The 21,946-nt window shown below is 41.2% G+C and overlaps 1 protein-coding gene across 1 annotated transcript in view; it reads right to left on the bottom strand.

Annotated features, from left to right (window-relative positions):
- The window catches only part of atxn1a (ataxin 1a), a 98,822-nt gene that overhangs the window by 59,059 nt on the left and 17,817 nt on the right, over positions 1-21,946 (bottom strand). The window contains exon 3 of the mRNA XM_018697971.2: positions 4,538-4,725. The gene's annotated coding sequence lies outside the window, so the exon portion shown is untranslated. The remainder of the gene's footprint in view (positions 1-4,537; positions 4,726-21,946) is intronic.

The following is a 21,946-nucleotide window of genomic DNA, read 5'->3' as shown; positions in this document are numbered from 1 at the left end:
GATTGCTGTTTTTATCAATGGTAAGACATAACTGCTTTGTCGGGTGGTGTCTGGCGGAAGAAAAACAGAAAATATATTGTCCTGCTCTGCTACAGAGCTTTACAACCTTGCAGAAAGGTTTATGTCATAGTTTCTAAAGTTTTGGGTCTTGACCACATATGAGGCTGCTTGATATGGAAACTAGATTGTGATTGTGAAACTAGATTTTAATGATTAACATGATGATATGTTACACAGACTTTTAATTAAATCCAATTAAAATCAATATAACACAAAATCCATGTTTGCTGCCTCCATAATTACGAAGATATAAGAACAAAAGTATGCACATGACAGCTGTCTAAATGCAAGTATGTTTGTTTTGTAACTTCAAAACATTCAAGGTGTTAGATCTGGATATGCTGTCAGTTTCAGTTTTAAAATCACACTTAAAGCTGGAAGAAATTCACTGTTTTCATATGGACCTACACATCCAAGTATAGTTTCTATTACACTTCTATGTAGTATTTCCTGTTTTCACACTCATAACTTTGTGACATCCTTTCAAATGTCTCCACAAATGTTTCATTTTTTCTCAACTGAATGGCCTTGGTTGAAACATTCAAGTGATTCCTGTTTAATAGTTCTTTATTGTGTTCTTCCTCTCTCTTTTGTTAAGAGTAACTGGTACACGCACAATGGGCACTCTCAGGTCTGCTCCTCTGATTGAGAAAGTCTCTCTTTTCATTCATTCTTCCATTCCGTTCTTCCCCTCTCTCTACCTCTCTCTCCTCTTCTTAGTCATTCAGAAACAACCAGCAGTCTGGATGAACTCAGCGACACTGGGCAAGGTAATTATCTAATTGTTTGGTGTGCAGAGACAGCCACAGTGTGTGTGTGTGTGTGTGTGTGAGAGAGAGAGAGAGAGAGAGAGAGAGTGCATGCATGACTCGGGAGGGGGCAGTGATAGAGAACAGAGGGGAAAAAAAGAGGAGCAAGAGTGAGTGAGAGAGAGAGAGAGAGAGAGAGAGAGAGAGAGGGCTGAATAAGTGATCAAAAATCTCTCAGTTCAATTAGTTTCCTCTCCTTGTCTGTGGTCAGCAAATTCAAAGAGAATACTTTCATTTTAAGATGCAATTTACCACGGTTTCCTCTTTTCCTCGTCTTTGTTCACTCCCCTCATTCCTAAAAGCTGTCTTTTCTCTTCTCTTTATTTTCTCACCACCTCCCCTATCCTCATGTATCTTACTTACCCGTTGCCCCCCCTCTCCCTCCCCGTCTCTCTCCCTCCTCGGTCCAGGGCAGCTGCCGTTGCAGTTGGCAGTCTCAGGTGTGCGTATATGTGTAAGTGTGTGTGTGTATGTGTGTGTGTGTGTGTGTTTCCCTTGCTCTCTGAAACCAATTCAATCCTACTATGAGAGCAGGGGCCCAGATCAAATAAAGCGGAGCGCAGCTATTACAAGAAAACAGAGAAGGGGAAATCCATGCTCACACACACACACACACACACAGAGAGAGAGAGGGAGAAGGGGCGACCTCTCCGCTTTACGTTTCTTACTACAAGGAACTTGTGTATAGTTTAAAAGAACTTCTTGTATGTCTGACATTTAACTGATTGTTTATTTAACTTTAACTTCTTAATTCTAGCCTTCAGCAGGCTAAAACAAACACTGTATATATTTCTGACTCCTCTTACTGGATCCATATAAACTTTTAAGGTGTGAGTGAAAATACTGCAGCCTATCCCCCCCGGCAATGCTGGATATCTAAAGACTCCTATGAAGCTTTATTATAGAGAGCATTGCAGGGTTAATTGGTAATTTGACAACTTTGAGATTACTGTGAGCTGTTGCCACAGGCTGCATCTGAGATCTGTTTCAAATGAAAGAAAAAAAAATCAATCTCCTTAAAATTGATTGAATCCATATAAGGCTGTCAGACTTCCCCTGAAAGACATAAATAATAAGTTTACTCTTTCTCCTGGCACACAAAATACCTTTCACAGCCTAGTTCTGCAATAATGGAATTAAAGTCAAGCGATATTTTTGCAAACAGGCCCCAGGGATTATCGGAATTTAAAGTTACAGACAACCAGTAATGTAAAAAGCGTAATGATTACAACAATAATTTCATAGGATGCTTCCTGGAAAGAAGTATATAATTGTGTACTACTTGTATGGAGAATATGAGAATATTTATTTTTGTTAGAACATCTGGCAGCTGCAACTCAGGAAACATGCTAATTTGTGTGAAAGGTAGCAACATCTTTTGTATCATTGTATCTTGAGACTTTAAATATGGATAATCAGAATACAAATATTCTAAACAGATTTTCTTTAAACTGGAAACAGCAGCTCCAGTTTAACCACTGACTGTTGAATAATGCAACTTGACATACAAGTCTCCAAAAGTATACAGACACTGTGAAACAAACCGATATTAGCAGAGAGTCATTTGGTTAATGTAATAACTGTCTTTTTTTATATAGCCCTGCACTAAACGCAAAGAAAAATTATCTTTTCCTAAAGTATTCTAAAACAAATTAATGTTAAATAGCTAGGAAATGGTAAAAACAATGCTATATATTGTTTCTCGTGTCTTATTTTCCAAACAGCTAAAGTAGTTTCAACATTTAGTAGATTTAACATAAGCTCAATCTACTGTTGAACTCACTGTAAGCCAAGCGTGATACAGCATAAGGCATGTGCCAAACATTTTAACACAAATGTCAACTCTTGAATTCTGACTCTACATCCTTAATAGGCAGCTAGACAAAAATGGATCCAGTCCCTCTACAGCTGACTGACAGTCTGTATATGGTACTCCCATTAACAGCCATTTCCTGACATGTGTTGATCACCACGACTTGCCGCCCAGCGTCATTGTTTGAGCTTCGAGACTGTCAGCCCTCCATCTGCTCATTTCTGAGGCTTTCTGCTCAGAGAAAGGCAACTGTCAACAGTGAATTTACAAAAGAGAGAAGAAGCAGAAAGAAGCCAGGAGTGAAATGTTTAATTTCCATTCAGCGAGACTGATGGGCGAAGAAAGGAGGAGACAGGGAGGAGAGGGGAGAAAGGTAGGGAGAAGAGAGCAGGGAGAGGTTGAATCTCTGCAAAAAAAATTCAACTATGTAGCTGTGTTTTTATTTAATTATATGCTCTCCCTGCATTTGTTTCATCTCCATCTTACCTTTCCTTTATACTTTCTCTCTGAAGCTCACCTTGTTTCACCCCCCTCTCTGAATTGGTACAAAGTTAATTTAATAAACTAATTAGGCTGTACTTCAAAACATATTTGTATAGTTATGAGGCAAGTCCCCGAGCACACTGAAGTACCTCACAGGAAAATCTAATGATGCTGTTGGTGAGTCAAGTATAACTGTATATTGCTGAAGGGTGATAAACAAAAAAACGGTTTAGTCAAAAGCAGGTATGCTGCAACTGGGGTGAGACTTAGAAGATACTTCTCTTTGGGTTTTGTCTGTGTTTTTTTGCTTTTTTGCTAATTAAACTTTGAATTTAAATTGGTACAAAAAGAGAGGAGACAAGAGGAAAGAAGAGGAGGCGAGAGGAGTTAAAGATGTGTTCAATGAGACGAAAGGCAGGGACTTGCTTCCTCACTGTTCTCAGTAAGCCCCTCTATTCACCCTACTCTCCCTCATAGGAGAGAATGGAGCTTCAACACACAGCTGGTGAAATGGAGATAAAGGACTGACTGAGGAGTTTCAATTGATACAGTGTAGGGTGAGGACACAAAGAGGAGGAAAAGAGGAGGGGAGGAGAGCCGGCTCAGTTAGAGAATGGGTCGAGAGACTGAGACAGAAGAAGGGAGACAGACAGAAGGAAAGCGAGGGAAGCTTGGCAGAAAATAAATCTGCAAAACTGAGTTGAGAGACATCGCAGTGGGAGGGTCAAAGTGATGAATGAGAAAGAGAAGAATAAAATCAAAAGTCACATCACATGAAAGGAGAACAGAGGCAAAGGAGGATGGAGGAGAAGAGCTCAGACGAACCCAGGGAAGTTTGTCCTCTGAGCCATAGAGACACACATAGATCTATATTATGTAAACCTACATTGCTATATCACAACTAATATTGACAAAACTTGCTTGACGTTCATTAAGGTGTTTCACCTCTCACCTGAAAGGCTGAATTGAAGAGATGTCATATACTATAATATTATGAGGGAATAGTAACTGTGTGGTTATTATATTTTACTCATTTTTTGATAAGGAACTGCTGAAATACACAAAAAAGGAGACACACACACACACACAACACCACTGTTGCATCTCCTTTTCCACATTCAAATCAATCAGGAAAAATCATAGCATGCACCCATGCTGATGCGTTACCATGGTTACATAAACATATACGCCTTTTGAAACAACCTTTTAAAAGTGATTCCTTGACCGTTCATTACCGGCAGGTGGACTTAATAGTAGTTTATCTTTTGAATTCATGTTTAAATCCCATATCTGCTACTAGACCCCCCCCCACCACCACCACTCTTGGCTGATTGGCTTTGCTTTCACACCAAAAACAACACCTCCATCCTACCTGAGCAGAGGAGGCAGAGCCACTTGGGCGGAGTAGGTGGAGCCTGCTGCTCAGTTGAGAGCTGACACCCGACTGGAGCTGCGGTTCCTGGTGCGAAGTCTGGATCTCTCCACCGATGGGAGGGAGGCGTCCCGGATGTCTGCGCCGTCTGTCCACGTCTGTCTGTCTGCAGGTGCTGTCACCATTCCCTACAGGGGTACACAGAGAGAGAGAGAGAGAGAGAGAGAGAGAGAGAGAGAGAGAGAGAGAGAGAGAGAGAGAGAGAGAGAGAGAGAGGGGGAACCATTAACACAACTTTCAAAGTGTTCCTTACTCTGTTCTACAAATTAGCAGGCAATATTACGTTTCCTGATATGAATATTGAGGTTGCAGATATCGCTTGTTCTGGCTCAATTATCACTGCAACCAAACTCCATGCTATGCAATTACAGTCATCAGCTTAACTTTCAGCCAAGTGTTATTTTCCACTAACTGATTTGCTTTCAGTTTCAATGGTAGTCATGCAGAGGAGCAGCTTAGGAGGAAATGTAAACTTGTAGTGACTATCCTCAGTCCTAAGAAGTAGGAAGATCTACTCCATAAGGTGCAACCTGCTGACTTTGGCTCCATATTGATTGAGTCCCTCTGTCCATCATACACACTTCATAGGAGTTTAAGTCTGTGCATCTGTTTATAGTCTGTGCTTGTGATCTTATACACTGGCTATCAGCGTCTCCCTGCTGGTCCCTCTCTCTGCTGCTCTCTCGTAGGAGTATTCAGAACAAACACCCGTGCTATTTATACACCGACGCCCCATCGGCATGGCAACCACGCTTTGTTTACCCGCAAGAGACACTGGTTTGAGGCGTGTGTCCTCCTTTTTTTTTCTATCAAAACATAGTTATTTGGAGGCATTTAGGTCTCTTTCATGAGCTTGGCTTGCTTGCTGGTGAGGACAATGTTTCACTTTGACCAAATGCCTCCGGTAAACTGAGAGCTATTATGATGAAATGGAAAGATGGTAATAAAACGAGTATTTCTGCGGAAACAACATTTATTTGTTTGTTGGTTTTCTCGTTGTTTGGTTCTTAGTCTGACAGGCATGTTTTTACAATTTTTAAAGAATTTTAAACTACAGTAAACAGTAAGTGCTTTTTCTTTTAAAGTGCTGATAAAAATAAATGTAGCCTGATACACATTACTGACTCAATGCTATTTTCTAAAGCTCTGGCATAGAAACTGACGATAAAAACATTAGTACAATGTATTTGTGCCCTGTGATGTCTGCAACAGTATTAAGAAGATCACATTTCTCCTTTTTTATTTATTTTAAAAAATAAATAAATGCTATTTTCATGTCCTGTAGGTTAAACACTTACAGATGCGACACTGTCCAAACTTCTGTTTATGTGCAAAGCACTTAACCCCAAACTACTCCTGTGGCACTCCACAGTAGCCCAGAGCAGAGGACTATTGTACCATGTGTCACCCATGTGTGACTCTAACTTTAAGACCATGTTGCAGAGTGCTCCTGAAAAGGAGCGAGTTAATCTTCCTTGGGTAAATAAATGTGGTAAAGTGCCTAATCTGATGCACAAGCACAGAGAAAAATACTTAGTGCACCCACCCAGTGCACTCCTCTCATTTACAGTAACCCTGGAGGCTGTTACCATAGCGACAAAGACATGTCCCAAGGTCACGGGGCAGAGCCGAGCATCAAGTTGAACCCTGAAACAAGGCGTCTCCTTGGCAACAGAAAATCAGGTCAGTTGATCATGTGACAACCAGGCCCTGGGGACAGAAACTGATACTAAAGCACACTTTTTCTTGATTATACTAAGTTGACACAAACTCAACAAATATATACACATACACACACGAAAGCATGCAAGCATGTAAAACCTGTAAAACACCCAGTATACACATGTACATATTGGATTTAAAGTCACGTACTCACTCACAAACCCACAACAGAAACACCTACACAGGAACTGACGCAAACACGAGACTAAAACATCAACAAAACAGTTTTAGCAAAGATGACATACTCTTTTTTTGCCATGTTGGTAGCAAAGAAGTGTCTTTGAGAGAGTGTGATGTTGTCTGTCACAGCATGGTTGATAAACACAAGATCAGCTCCTCATCTGCTTCATACTCCCTAACTCCCTGTGACAGTCATGCTTTTCGTTTCTATGCATATTTTCTCTAAGGTTGGATATCAGCTTTTGGTTCAAATCAGGAACTATCTGAAGAATAAAGTAGAAGAATAAGATTACAAATTTGAAAGGACATTCAATGCCAGCTTTGTGTACTTGTACGTTCTAAATACTCTGTGCTACACAGACACAAGCATTAAGGTTCTATTTACACTAAGGCTTAAAAACCGTTACTGTAGTGGCTGTCTGTACTATTAGCCTAGATTAACAGCTTAATCAGCATAGTAAACATACCTGACCCTGAACCACCTACACTGTGAAACTATTTTCCTACTGTAACTACAGCCTGAAATAAGATAAAGTGCAGGTTTGTGCATGAATAGATTCGTCATTCATTCATGGGTCTGAGAGGTGATGTGGGCACCCTGATAGCTGGGTCACAGCTGCCCAGTAATAATAAGTAAGTAATAATCTAAAAAAGAAGACACACACAACTGTTTTAGTACAAAAAGGTAGAGATAATATGTGGAAATGCAAGTAGCACATTAAGTACATAAATGCATTCAAGCACCACTATTGAAAACGTCACAGCTCAAAGTCCTCTATTAATCTGTCCTCTCCCATAAATCAATATCTATCTCTGGTCGATTTCAGGGTAGAAATCAGTGTAGGGACAGGGCTTTCACCTGGATTCACCTTGTCTATCTAATTCATGGAAAAATGTGGTTCAGATATTGTGAAAAGTTTACACATACACACAGGTTTGTAAATACACACACACACACACATAACTGCAAGTTTTTCCTCCAACTCAGCAGCCCAGGATTCAGTTCCCTGTCTGCCGCACTGGATACTCAATAATACTGGCACTCGATGTGTGTGTGTGTGTGTGTGTGTGTGTGAGAATCTCCATGTGCACCTATGAAACCGTGCCCTGCCCCTTCAAGTCTGTGTTTCTATTCGTCCCCTGCCTGCTGTCCCTCTGTCACACACAGGGTTGGACAGGCATGCACACGCCCACACACACACATAGACACACATGCACACTCAGAGACACAGCAGGCACAGCTGTCAACAGAGAACACGGAGCCATAGGTGGGGTGGGCGTGTGTGTGTGTGTGTGTGCTTATGCCTGTGTGTGTATAATGACAAGCAGAGCAGTATCTGTTTTAGGATTACACCCTGACCTAACTTGTCTGGCTAATGCTTCACTTACCATCAACAACATCCACACTGCTACTAGACAGAGAGAGAAACAAGAAATTCAACTCTCTAGGTATTTGAAGCACGATAAATTATGTGTTTCATTAGTGTCTTTTGTATTAAAGTTTTACCTGTACATCTTTGTCACATTTCATGTCACATTAGCTTCTGCTTTCACACATTATCTGTTTTTTGCTGCTATTTACATGATTAAATTCATTAAAGTCTTTCTCAGGAGGCTAGGAGGGCACTCCATGCTCCCTTGTGGGCTTGTTTGGCTCCGTAAGCATGTCCTTCCTTATGTTGCCTTTGTTCTCTATTTGTATCTTTGTATGTGGATGAAGTTAATAAACCCTTGAATAAAAGGGATGGACCAAATGCACCAGAAGGCAATTGGCCTCAGAGGGGAATTCCACTGAAACTGACTTTTCCTTGGCTATTTTGCAAAAGATGCACTCCTACATAACAAAGCTGTTTTTCTGGTTTAAAATGCGTCATTAGTGTAGGCTTCCAAAGACTGAGGAAAAGTGCAGCGCTGCAAAGTTCTTGGATTGTATTGCAGGCTCTGGGTTCACTGGCTGCATATAACCAGACCAGCAACTAAACTGGCTAACAATAGGCTGGTTAGTTGAACCCAACCCAGTCTGCAGAGCATACATGCATGGGGTATAATTATGACCCAAATGATTGGGAACCTTCAACAATAATGAAGCATTTGAAGTACTTCTTTCATTTGGATAACTCCAGTTTATATACAAGCCTAACTCAGCCTATATATATTTTCTTTATGGCACCAAGTTAACAAGTCATAATTATAATATTAATAATAATTTCATTACAGAGTACACAGAAATGACTGTAAGTTTATAATAAGTGTCTGTAAACACTGTATCACAGATCAAGTTTAAAGGTAAGAATAAAGTGTGTACTGCAGACAACTGCAATTATTGTTAATATCTGCATGTCTATCTCCTGTTTTAATAATCAGTTTCATCTGTTCTGTTGTAGAAACATGTTCAAACAGGGCATAGTTATAATCTTAATTGCTTTGGCAGTACTGTTTGTGAACTATTATGTGGGTAAGGCTAAATAAACTGAAATTGAGACAAGCAGTGAGAAGAAAAGAGAGAAAAGGAGACCCACATACACGATGAGACACATGGGGAAACATGAGCTGCCTCTTAGTTGCGCAACTCACTCACTAGCTAACCCTCAGCACAATCAGTACAGATCAAAGTTCAGCACTCTTAAGAGCTGCCCGAATGTGCTTCTGTGTACCTGATGATCATGCTTTTTTCCCTTTGCTGATGAACTCAGACTCATCTCCACTACTATTCATACAGTATGTATTCATACACAATGCATAAGCATGCCTAGCAACCTAGATAGCGTAGATAGTGATGCAGCTAAGATAGACAATGACACTCAGACACTCTGTACACAACTTAGATAAGGTAGACTGGTGTGAAGAGATAAATGCAGATTACACACCTGTACATATGTTGGTTAGCATCATTCACTGAGCACATCACTTAGGGAAAATGCTGCAGAGGTTTAGGTTAAAAGACCCTGCTTACTCTCTGATTCCCCTCTATTAGGCCTTCACAGGTGAGGACGTTAACTGAGCATTATCCTGATGTAATGACATCAGGATAATATGTGATAATATTACTCCACACAGAAATTTACTTGAAGGTCAACTTGATGTGTAACTCTCAAGTTTGTGTTTGTCGTGTTACAAAAGGATTTTACTGTTGCATTCAGTACTCAGAAAAAGCTGAAAGTAGCAGTGCATTTCTTATATCCAGGGCAACACATCACAAAGAAGCATGACCATGACACGTGATAGAGATGTGACCTAGGGGAAATAAAGCTCAGCACAGAATAAAGTGTGTGATGGTGGCAAAGATGAGTGAAAAGAGTAAAGACAGGTGAGAGTGAAAGAAATTCTTCCGTCATTCTTCCATATGCTTGAACGTATGAACAGTATCTACCTGTGTGTGTGAGAAGCTAAAATGTGTAATTGAGACTGACAGAGTGTTCTAATGCTGAACATCAGAGCACAAGTTGCCACCTGAGGGAATTACTCAGCATTCCTCAGTTGAGCCGCGTTAACGCAGAGGGCCTGGAGAAGCGGGAGTCGCGGGGAGCGCGGCTTTGATCGGTCCCCTAAGATCCCAACACTGGGATAAGGGGAATAGGCTTGGAGGGGGGCCGGCGGGGAACACACATGGAATCGTATCTTCAAAGGTATACACCCGCGCACACGCACTCGCTACAGTCGTCCACTAACATTATTCCAAACATTCAAAAGACATACATGCTGCCCACGCATGCATAGTGATAATCTACTGCTTTTGATCCTTTCCCAAGACGTTCTCTCCCTCTCTTGCACACATACTGTACATGCAGTACACACACACTCACATAATCTGGAAAACATTAATATGGAGAACTCTCAATGTCATCTTTGCAAAGACTAAATCATCTCACCACCTTGATTATGCATACACATAGCCTCCCAGCACAACAACATAAATATCACGCTCACTAAACATCCCTCACAAAGATAACAAAAAAAACAAAAGAAAAAATTACCACCCAATTAAACAGAGGGAGTGAAATAAAATAAATATTAAATATAAAGTGTAAAAGGAGAGTAAACAGTCTTAATGCGACAGGCCTGCTCTCCAGCAGTAATCTGACAGTGAGGCAGACGGCAGGTATAATGGCTGGATTACAGACATTCTACCACAGTATTAGAGCGAGTGGATACAAGCTGTTGCTGCAAGAGCAAGCTTCATGAGACCTCATTCAACTCCTTGACACAAACTTTTAGTCTAACTTGCCCTCACAATTTCATTCCTGTCAGAGTGCGCTGAATGACAAGTCAACCTGTGCTCTTATTCTTGTCCGTCATGCTTTTAACTGTGGCAAGGGGGCTGTTACTTTTTGATGGCTTGATTGCTTATATAAGCCAAAGCTAAAGGTCTTCGGTTGAGACGGAAAATATTCTGCAGTTTAAGCAAACTTTGATTTGGCATCTTCCAAAAAAGCAAGACCAAAGTAAAAAATCAAGGTGAAAATACTTAAATATATTTTTGGATCAGAAAGGGGATAGGCATATCTCAAAACTGTCTCCCCCACTTAAAGTTAAGCCCAAAGTAAACACAGACAAATCATTAAAAAAAAAAAATGCTTCTTAGTTTGGAGGCAAAAGTAATTCATTACACAGCCACAGTTCAGAGTGACATGGAAGATCAGACTGAGCCATTACAAGCTTGGCAATATCAGACTGAAACCCACATTGAGGCACACGTCATGCACCACAGGACATTGATTCAAAACAACACTAAATACACTTAGCATGTTAGCTTGACTGAGTGGCGATTGATAGAAAGTGGGTCAAACACAAAGCTATTGGCTGAAAATTTAACTTTGGAGAGGAAAAGGCAAATGTTTGATAGTAGAAACCCACAGGCACAACCATGAACCTTTGTATACTCTAGATGCAAAATTATTTTGCATGCCAACAAGGCTTAAGTTGTGTTGAATGATGGGGAAAGAATTGACCTTAAAGGAGATGAAATATTAGAAATTAGCAAAAGAAAAACTAGAACTGTGTTATAATTGTGCTTTGATTGCTCAGGCGAACTGAAGCGCACAACAGTAGAGTGAGTATATGGCCAGCCCTAAGGGCTGTGCTGACACTGTGCTGACACTTAAATACAGTAACACTGAACTAGTTATGAAAGCTCTTTGTGGCTGGATAAACAACATTTCATTTGTTTTCATTTTTAAAACAGCCTGTTTGACACTGTCAGAGGCAAAATAGAGAAGTTAAAAAGAATTGCACTTTTCTGTACATATTTGTATCTCATGCCTCTGTAATGCACCAAATACTTGAAAATTCTTCTTTGGACACTAAGGTGAGTTGACTTTAAGAGGATAATAGTTATTATGGGGTTCACAGCATGACCTTAGGAAGTCACCAGCATACGTCACGAAGCACCACGGCTGTGGCAGGTTCCTGCTGGCAGCACAGGTGCTCACATGCACACACTTAACACACACACATGGATACACAGACACTTGGCCAGGACACTGCAGGTACCCCCTCCCAATCCTGCTGATGTACACAGCCACACTCATAAAGATGCACACACGCACAAACGCGCACACAAAGTGCAGGTGGTGCTCACACTGCCCCACCAGCTGTCCCCTGAGATACCTGCTACAAGGTCTGATGACCAAGACAGAGAGGACAAAGGAACAGAGAGGCTACAAGAAAGAGGACTGAGCAGATGCCAACACTGACAGGTGTGTGTACTTAACGTGTGTGTGTGGGGGGGGTCATGGCTCACTTCCAACATGCTGCACTGCCCTTAACCCAAATAAAGTCCGGTTATCTTTGTTTAACCTTGACTGGTGGTGCTGTGTGTATATTCATGTGCATATGTGTATGTGTGTGTTTGCATACCATGCCCTTGCCAGGCATGACAAAGTGGTGCTCATCTAAATCTGCAAAATCATCAAAAAAAAAACAAAAAAAAACAAACAGGCCTAACAAAAAAGAAAAAACCCTTGGACCTTCATAAATCTGAACACAAAACTCAATTAGCTTAGAGAGTAATGTGGCATTTCAGGTCAGCGTAGTTGGTTCTTGTGACTTTAGGTTACATCACTGTCATGTTGTATCAGCCGCATGACTGCATGACACATCATAAACTTGTTCCCTCTCACTCCTACAAAAAGCTGACAACCAGTTATATAACCAAGGTCAAAGGGTCAGAGCAGCAAACATAGCGTAGCCACACCCTGCCTGGCTGTTAGCATTCCATAGTGAACTACACTGTCAATACTTGACGAGCTGGAGATGTACAACACTGCTGTCCTGGCTCCAGGGTCTAGGTGTGTCTGGTGTGCAGTGTGGCCTCTCCTCTCCCTGCAGTTACACACAAATGAGCCATGAGAAAATGCTAATATGTCTAGCAGATTGTAGTAAAAGATAACAAAAAATTGGGTCAATAAAATTTCAGCAATGTCTCACTTTCTCAATTTTTTATAGTGTCTTATTGTCTACAAGGAAGCAAGTGCTTGTTTCATACGTCATGCATGGGAAGAAATAGTCTGAGGAGCTCCCCCCTGTGCCAAATCATACATAATTGTTGAGCATTTTGTAGCTTTAAATTGTGTACTCCAAACCCCTCGCCCCTCTCCTCTTCCTGTGAGCCTACTGTTCTGGCGAGGGAACCCATGGCTCAAATGCTTCCAGGGTGTTAGGATTAAATACTGCTCTATTTTTAAAGATGATTGCTACCTTGAGGTGACAATCGTAACCACTGAGACATGGTATCACTCTTAATTAAAAATATCAAAATGTGTGTTGCATTTTTTATATCTCTGTATGTGTTTAAAAATACAGCATACTGTACTTCACACACAGGGGAGGCATGTGGAAGCTTGCTGCCCTACTATATATTATATTGTGTTCTTGTCAAGTGCGATAGTGCAGTTGCTTATGGCAGCTTGTTAGACTGGGTGTTAGTCACAGGGATGGGCACCGTGGGGCTACAAACTGCTACAAGGTCATACTGAAATTACAATGTTGGAAGGGCTAACAATTAAAATGTGTGCTCACACAAACACGCACACATACCTGTCACATTTTAGTTAGCTGTTGATGGGCATTACTACTTACTAAAGATAAATTCAGAAACTAAATATCCAAATCTAAGCAACTGATATAGCATGTACTTATACCCAATTAGATTTACATATGTTGACTATTCACATAATGCATGTAAATATAATATTTGCCTGTTACATTAAGGTTCAGAAAATAAATTCCAGATTGACAAACAAACTCAGCCCAATAAATCACTGCCAACAAAGTCAGTTGCAGCCCAAAAGGTTACATGAGGACAGTGATTCCATAGTGACCGAACCTTTCTGTGTATAAGAAAAGACATAAGCATTAGAAAGCACACACACACACACACCACACACACACACACACACACACACACACACACAGAGGGTAGCCTTGGGTCAGGGAGTTCTAAGTGCAATCTCTTCTGACACATACTGTACCAAAACCTTCTCTCACACTCCGCTTAACACAGCTACAGTACACACACACGTGTACATACACACAGAGACACACAGAAAGAGAGAGAGAGGGACACACACACTCAGGAGTGCCCCGAGTGTCTATACATGATTAAAAGACTGAAAGTGGGGCAGGCGCACAGTTCCAGCTCTGTGAAATTACTGCAGTTCCTTTCAGCTCACCTCAAATACACACACACACACACACACACACACACATCCCACAAGCTCTATGTCCAATAAGCATGCACAGCCACATGCACACACTCACACATCCACACGCTCACAAACCACATAGCGTTGGTTCAATAATTGAGTGATTCCCCCGATGAAGCAGCAGGGGAGAGCAGAGCACAAGAGCCAACAACTTACTGGTGCTGGCCAGACAAGAGAGACAACTTTTTTTTTTTTTTTTTTTTAAATATCAGCCCCTCCCTTCTATTCATCTCCCTGTGAAAAAAATGTTTTCCTGCTGCTTTGCACTTGACAGGATGGTGGACATAATTTTTTAATAACAGCATTCTGAATACCCCAAATAGACATTAAGCTCCTTACCATGGGCTCAGCAGGGGTCCTCAAAGTGTTCAAAGAAACCTTCATGTTGTCCAAAAAATGTGAATAGGATCCATGAAATCCTTTGTGAATTGGATGTGATATATCAGCTTTTAATTTAAAGTAGTTAGCTGTGAATAGAATATGGCTTCACTGCATATAATTGTATATTTCAAGAATAGCTTACACAAAGCTTTTCAGCTGAGCACAAATTAAACAATCAATTTAAAGGATTAAAAAAAATATCCTGGGGAATTGAAAGGCCTCATTAAAGTCAAATTCAGAGGTCATCATGCTGTTTATACACAATTGCAAAATGCTGGTTACTGAGATCTTATTTGGTAATAGAAGAGTTGGGCATTACTTGGAAAACTATGCACCAACACTTGCATCATTATATTCTGCACAAAAACTGGGTTTTGTAAACATCTTTATCTCCGCTGTGTCTGATCATCAGTGCATGTGGTTTGTCACCTCTGAACTTTTCACAGAAAAACATCTGCAAACTTTGTAAACACAAAAAATAGCTCTCGAAAAAGTCAAATGACAGTTTGCTTTTGCAGTACTCTGAACGGCAAACATATCGAGTTAGTATGGCCAAGTAAAACAAATCTCTTTATTTAGATATCTAACATAAGTGAGGCAACAGTTCTCAGTTAACACCTGAAGTTATGTCTATTGTGATTTTTGATATTACTATTAAATATTCAGTGCGGATTTTGCTTCCATAAGTAAACAGGAGTTGCCTTGAATTATTGTGTTATGCACTTTTTAAGGACAGAACAGTTTGTTGTTTTGAAACTCAGTTCTATAATTTTCCAAAACAAGGACATATACAATCTGGAACAAACCACTTCAACTAAGTTCAGCATTTTTCTCTGTACCCAAAACAAAACTTAACAGCCCTTGATAAAACCTCAGATATCTCTTGACATGGCCAGACACGGACATATTTCAGCCAGATCCAGCTCACACTGAGTCACACACAAATGTTGAGAATCAGGCTGGAAATCTTCCATGACTCACAGCACCTTGGTCAGGGAGACATGGCTGAAATGGCTTCTGTTATGTTCAGCTACATGGATTTACAAGAAGAGGTGCCTGTAGTATGTAAATCATGGAGAACTGTAGTTTTTGCATTCTTATTGTATACTTTATTTCTCTCATAGAGAAAAACTGGCTCACAGCTTCATCATATATGTCAATTTCCCCCAAAAATTGTCTTAACTGTACACTCTCTGGTTAACAGCCCCTGGTATGAGTTGTACTTGGTAGTGCAGATGAAAAAGTGACACTGGTGCAAGTTACAAACTGCAGCCAAAGATGATTCTCAGAGAAAACTAGACAGCCTGAGCCAAGCCACATCTGGTGAAAACCTCTCTTTTTACTTCTCGTGGGGCTTACAAACATAAAATCGTATAAATGAGTACAGGACACGAGCTTACTACTTTTACGAGGCATTATGAAACTGTGCCTCAGTTTTAAAAGATTAGAAGTAAACAACAACAATATAAACCCTGCAAATCTCTTCTCCAAAGCTGGACCAGAGGGGGACTGAGCTGCACTTCTATTGGTGAACTCTAATCATGTGCTGCGCTTGGCAAACACACTTAGGGACGGAGAGAAAAATCTTTGCAAAAAGTTCAAACAGAAACCTGCAAATCCAGCAACTTCTTAGCAGCCTTGTGCAAGGTTTCTGAGAATTAGATCATAGGGTGTTTGTGGGAGAGGGGACTTGAGCTTCTGTGTTGTGATTTGGGTACTGAAAAGAACATTTTTGCAACGTGAATCTTTGAACTTGTGGATGCGTCCAGTTTTCCATTGATCACTCGGTTTCAACATTACCAGCAGATAAAAAGGAAAAAAGTGGATGCGATGCCACAAATGATCAGTTCCAAGAGAAGCTTTTATGAAATGCAGATAGCCCCTGGGTCATGATGATAAAGCCTAGACTTGTTGCAGGTCAGCAGATAGAAATAAAGTGGAGAATCATTGTACTGGCACACGAGGAAACACACATACACACACATTTTAAAATGCTTTTAAGGGCCTACATTTTACAGACAAGCATACATAGTAAACAATGCAAAGTCTGACAACTGGGTATTTTGTAATGTTTCTAATAAATTCAGCTCTGATTAAAAGCAAAGGCTGCAGCACCCGCTTAGAACAGTGCAACTGACACAGAGCAGTATTCTGAAAGCACTTGAGCCTTTTTCTTCAGTAGCCCTTACATCTGTAGTTTCCTCACTATCAATATATGGACAGGTAGCCTGCGGCTCGTGCTGATTAAGTGAAATTAATATTCAGTAAGCCTATATGTGTGCTACATTAGAGATGGCAGTTATGACAGGCGTAGTTTGTTCAGGTTGGACACTCTGAAACAACATGAATGTTGCATGCTCTTACTCATAATGACCGCACCCTTGACCCACATGCTCAGACAAATTCCCTGGCACCCCTCCCCCCCTCATCCCTCATCCCTTACCCCTACCTCCCCACACATAGACACACACACTAGTCCTCTAGCTTTATGTAAGTGTAAATGGTGTCCATGAAGTGCCTCCTAAAAGGGTTACGCTACCTCTGTACGCCCACCCACCCCCACCTCCACCCATTCAGCAGTAGTCTGCAGTTAGGTAGCGTGTCCTGTCAGGTTGCAAGTGCACTCAGCTATCCATCTCAGGCGGCTGCGCCAGAGGTAGTGTGGGGGCAAATCGCTAGCAGAGCTAATGGCACGTCATGTAGCATTAAACCAAGCTGACTGGGCGCTCGCCTCAAAAACCCAAAGCACTGGGCTGAAAGAGGAAGCAGGAGAAAAGCATCTTTTCACTCAAAAAGATTGTCTGTTGTTGGGTTTTGAGGCTAATTGGTGGTGAGAGGTTTAAGGGGAGGCGGGGAGTTTGCTGTTTTTTTATGTTTTTTTTTTTTTTTTAGGTTAGTGGTTAACACTACACATCTGACAGGCAGGCGTAGTAGGAACCCATTCAAAATCTGTCTCTATGCAGGATGTCTTCAAGTGCTGCGGGGAATATTGTACCAACACTTTCGGGACGCATTAAAGATCATGCAATGCAATAAATGTGGCATGGAAACTCACTGTTTTTCCAGTCTTAGTTTCACTGCTGTGACATTTATGGGGCATGCTATCAGAGAAAAATAGTGGAGAGCACAGAAGCAGTGTCAACAACTGACAATAAAAGTTAAAGCCAGTCACTTTATTGGCAGGACCCTTAATCACTGTTATGGTCTAAAAGCACTTCACAATACCCACACTAGTGAAACAACATCTGAAATGTAAAACCTTCAACTGGGAACAAGTTAAAATTTGTATTGAAACCTCAATATAAAGAAGAAATGTCTTTTTTAAAAGGGATCGTCCTATCACAATTGTTTGAATGAGTGAAACATCCAAACCCACATCAACATAACAGACATACTGCATACAGTACATACATGTTATGTATGCATTACAAGCAGTAACTGTCATACATCTCCTTTAAACCAACAGTTTCTCCCGAGGTGAGATAGGGCATGAAGAGATACCTATTTGTCCTCTGATGATGACTTTAAAACCACCTGATACTCTAATTATGAACTACTGAGATCTGACATCTGGGAAGTTTAAAAGTTCCCGTAAGAGCCATTAAGGTTATGGAATGTACAAAACACAGAGTTATTTTGGTCTGATGAGGATGCCTAGTAATTTCCCATTAGGTCAACTTTCTTCTCCTACCACAGGTATTTTCCCTGGGCAAGCCCCTGCAATGGGTGTGTGCAGTGGCATAAGCACAGCTGCACCAAGTGTGCGTATGTGTACGTGTTGTATGTCCAGGCTATGAATGTGTGTATATTATGCAAGTCGTGCAGGAGCCAGTCAAAAAGGGTTGAGATTGATGTGAGTTGTAAGATTGTGCATGGACACACCTCTTATTTGTCTGTCTGCAGTGAGTATGTGCATGACTGTGTGAACACGTGTGTGTGTGTGTGTGTGTGTGTGTGTGTGTGTGTGTGTACAAACATGGCTATCTTACAGTATGCATGTAGAGTACTCATCCAGGGCGGGTATGACACTGAGCCATTTTGTAGCCAAGTTACCTTCCCTGCTGTGGCGGTTGATAGCAGATGACAGTGTCAGAGACGCAGACCCAGCCAGACCACAGCGAAACCTCACATTAACCTCATTTATCTGTGTCGTAGCTCTTCACCTGACCCTGCTACACACTCACTCATACGAACACAGCAGCAAAAAACACAAGCTTGAGATGCAGCAGACATAAACACATGCACAAGCACAAATGTACCTAATTAAAAGGCAAAAATACACACAGAAACAGATATGTGAAAACACAAATATATGCTATACATGTACACATTCCATGCAGCTGATGAAATGCGTGATACATTATTATACTTGTGGCAGATCATCCTAAAATGATGCCAGAATTTAGTGTTGTACCAGGCACAGCAGTACACAGAAATGAATTCCATTAGGTATGTACTGCCATATTTATCCTGCACTGGACTTTTGTCTCTATACTCAAAGCAGGAGTGATGCCACCCTCTTAGAACATGTCTGTGTAATTTATAGCCCCAATTAAGTCGCCTCTCCTCGGCCAACAATGTATACAATCCAGTTACTTTGAAGGGTGGTTCAGTGCTCTCAAGCAATAGTAGTAGGCCACTGGAGAAACTTTGTGAAAATATAATCTATTATCAAAGATTCTAGTCTAGCAGAGTGGAAGAAAATTAGGGAAAGAGACACTCTCCAAAGAGGTCTTGATACTGTAATTGGTGAGGGACTCATGGGGCTCATGGGCAGACAGGGGAACATCCTGGCTCACTGGGTCTTATCTCTACAGCAGTGTTTTAGCACACCTCCCTGACTGTCATAGCCAAATGTCCCTGTTCCAATGTCATGAGCTTACTACATAGCTAAAGGAAGGGACAGAAATATAATAGCCAGTCAGTCAGTCAGTCATGCAGGCAGCCAGAGAGTCAGTCAGCCAGACGTGTATCCAGAAAGCTTGTCAGCTAGCTAGCCCGCAGCCAAGCATCCAGCCAAATGTCCAGCCAGATGAGGCTGATCCACAGCCAGCCAGCCAGTCATCCAGTAAAAAAAAAGATGAACTGGCCAAGCCACAACTACCAACCAGCCAGATAGACAGATAGACAGACGGACTGTAAAAGCCAGCAATCCAGACACGCATCCAGCAACTTGCTCTATTCAAATCATGCTGCAGCTCTGTCAGAGAGGGAATAATCTCAGCCTTAGAGACACTGTTTTAAATATTGCCTGTGGTTTTGTTGCACAGGCTTGCCTCAACCTGTCATCCAGTGCCCATGCATGTATGCCCCTGACCATATGGTGACCCAAGCCCTTTGTTTTCATACACTGATGCATTGTCAGAAAGACGTTGGTGGAGTTTAACAACTAGCCAAGGAAATACTGGGATTCAGGACTTCAGGACTACTGCACATGCCACATCACGAACCATCAAAGAAACGATGGTTTGGGATGCATTGCGTTGACACCACCCATACTGCCATGTGCTCAGTCTTGACATCAGCATCCTAAGAAGTAAACAGTAGTAATGTGCCAAGAACAACACTGGTGAAGGGTGGGTTTTGGTATTCCAGGGATTGTTTCTATCACTGGCCATTTTCCTGTTATTGAATTCCTCTCTCTCAATGCATATCCTCCTGGCTTCAACTTAAGTCATTGTTGATACCCACACACCCACCTTGGAGCTGAGGGTCTTGGGGCTTTGTAATCCCTCTTAGCAATTGAGGTAGAAGGACAATTAAGAAATTTGAAGAGAACATTTTTAACTGACATGTACTTTTTTGCAGATTTACCATGGCAGGCAAATAATGAGCCCCCTTAAGACCAAAGACATATGTGCTGATCCAACATAAATGTAAAAACTAGCTTATTATACTAGGTGCAAATCTGTATCACTTTAGCCTGAGCTAAAGGTTCATTGCAGAGACTGGGCTCTGAGCCTTTGCAGCAGCACACATCCCCTATGTGCACAGTTGTTAGTGGTTAGCTGTGAGGGATTGCAACCTTACTGCAACAAGTGAAAAACGCTTCTCAAGATTTTATGCACATGCACAGTGCATTTGGAGTATAGCATACAAAATATGACTAGCAAAAAAAGACACTGTCATGCACTTGTATTGTGCACTGCCCCAGAAATGAGGAAAAGTATAGCCACAGCAATTTACTGTCCTTAACTGTCAAGGCTATAATTTTCAAATCTTACAACTAAACACTAAACACAGACGGTACCCATAGATATAATGTCAATGTTCCAGTAACAGAATATGCATTTGTGCACCAATATATGCAGTGCATATGACCCCAGATCCTAGCATTCTTCTTTCATCTCTCTTCCTCATCACTATCTATCTGGCCATGTCCCAGGTTGTCAGCTTATCCCTGTCCCAGGCCTAGAGCTCTATGGGGAAGAGAAGAGTCTGCAGGAGCTGTCTGACTGCCAGTCAGTGTCAACTTCCCTCTGTAATCCTCTACTGCCTCTGATAAGGATGAGGCAGAGAAGACTAGGCCAGCAGAAGAGAAGAGAAGAGAAGAGAAGAGAAGCATGTAAACTTAGAAGATTGAAGGGAACAACAAAGACAGAAATGTACATGACACAACAAAATGTTTTTGAAGTGGGGAGACAAGTAGAAATATTATTTAGAGAGGGGACTTGGAGAGTAAGAGTTTAAGCTAGAAAACCAAATTCCAATCCCCAAAAAGTGCTGTGGTTTTGTCATTGAGCGAGCCACAGTTAAAGAGCTTAGAACCACTGCTCTATTATGCACTATATAATACCATTAAGCATAGAGAAAATAACCACATCTGGATGCCCTATAAAGAGTGAACGGTTATCAGTTTGGTTCTCCCTCATTTAACTTGGCCCTCAAAAGGCCAACACTTAAAACCCTTTCCTCTCAGCCAGGCTTTACTTGGAATATGATCAAATATGAATCAAGGCAGATAGATCACAGAGTGAGCATGCTGAATTAACTATTGCATGACGACTTACATGAGGTATCACATTTGATGCACAGCTCAGGCGTGGAAATCTTTCTAGAGAGAGATTATTGAACAGCTCTGAGGATTTTAAATGATGTGACAACTTGCCTGGATTCAAACTTGATGCAGGATCTCAAATTTGTAGCCTGAACACTTGTTGTTTGCCCACATGAGGTACTCCGTCATCTTTTAGACACTCTACACTATGAAGTTCAATCCAGTTTAGCCTTTTATGGCAACCTGCCTGGCATATAGACAACTGTATATCATATCAGCTACACTGGCAGCCATTACAGAGCCAAAGCCAACAATCGGCTGACTTAAGTCCCAAAGCCAGCTTCCCTTTTTCACATGGTTATTGAG

The sequence above is a fragment of the Lates calcarifer genome, linkage group LG3 (genome assembly GCF_001640805.2).
Source record: "Lates calcarifer isolate ASB-BC8 linkage group LG3, TLL_Latcal_v3, whole genome shotgun sequence".
In the NCBI taxonomy this organism is placed as follows: domain Eukaryota; kingdom Metazoa; phylum Chordata; class Actinopteri; family Centropomidae; genus Lates; species Lates calcarifer.
Note: the sequence above shows the minus strand (reverse complement) of the source record. Positions and strands in the feature narration are given on the sequence as shown.